Below are 1,334 nucleotides of genomic sequence, written 5' to 3' on the forward strand. Positions count from 1 at the left end.
TTGCTGCTTCATCAGCATTCTCAAGCTTAACGAATCTGAATCGTTGGTTATCAATCCGAGATGGTTTCAAGAGATTTTATTTTTAGATGATTAAACGCTGATTGTAATCGTTAATGGATCTAATGGTTGACGAATAGGCGTTGTTGATTTCAAAAGTAATGAATAATAATTTCGATGGTTTGATGTGATAATTCACCATAGAATACAAATGAATATAATTCATGAATGTAGTGATCTTTAGGAAGATAACACTTGCTAAAGCTTTACTTAGATTCCGATACGTCAAAATCAGAATATGTAGTAGTTGTTCTTTAGTGAACGGATACACATATCTTGTGAGTGTAATTAGTATAGTTACTGATTATTGAATCAGAATTTGAAGAATGTATAATGTAACATATTAATGTGAGATATAAATATTTCTTGGGTTTTACCTACCCGTTAAATATTTTTACAATTTACAGTTTGTATAGAAGAGTTTTTAATTACAATTTTTATGAAGATCTATATTTGTGACGATCGCTCCAAATCCATATGGACGAACACGTCATTCATCGATTTCATCGCGAGGTTTTGACCTCTATGTGATACGTTTTGTAACATTGCATTCGTTTGAAAAGGTATTTCATAAATGAATATATAAATTCCAGATTTTTAACATCTGATGATTCCTACGCATAGATAATCACCATTTAAATGGTTTACAATAATACATCTGTTGACAATACAGTCAAAATAAGGTACATGGTGAATGCAAGTTTCTTGTATATAGCATGTATGACTCCAAGCACATATCTTGTATCACGTATAAGCAAACAGCGGAAGACTTCTAGAATCCTGAGAATAAACATGCTTCAAGTGTCAACACAAAGGTTGGTGAGTTCATAGTTTTAATATTACACATAATCCGTATATCAATGTGGATTACAAAAGTTCAGTTGTTTTATTCAAAACGTTTATCAATAGGTTTTACATAAAAGGTGGATCACAAGATTTCAGTTGTTTCATCCGAAACGTTTATCAATCGGTTCTACAAAATTGAGCACCCTGGTAACTAAACTTTAACGTTTATATAATTTGTACCCTTTGTATAATCATCTTAATAATACACGCAAACCAACGTGTACGCTTCTCAAATAGCATACGTCCGTTAAAAGGCTAGCGCTCTAGCTCGGACGGGGATATCAAGCCCTATGGATCCATATACTACTACTCGCGCCCACCAGTTCTTATAACCGGCAGTTACTAGTTACCAAAGCTAAGGGATTTTCGGTTCAAACTCGGTGTAGAATTTAGTATGTACTTGTATCCATTGCGTTTAAAATAAAGTGCAT

Source organism: Rutidosis leptorrhynchoides, chromosome 4 (assembly GCF_046630445.1).
Source record: "Rutidosis leptorrhynchoides isolate AG116_Rl617_1_P2 chromosome 4, CSIRO_AGI_Rlap_v1, whole genome shotgun sequence".
NCBI lineage: Eukaryota > Viridiplantae > Streptophyta > Magnoliopsida > Asterales > Asteraceae > Rutidosis > Rutidosis leptorrhynchoides.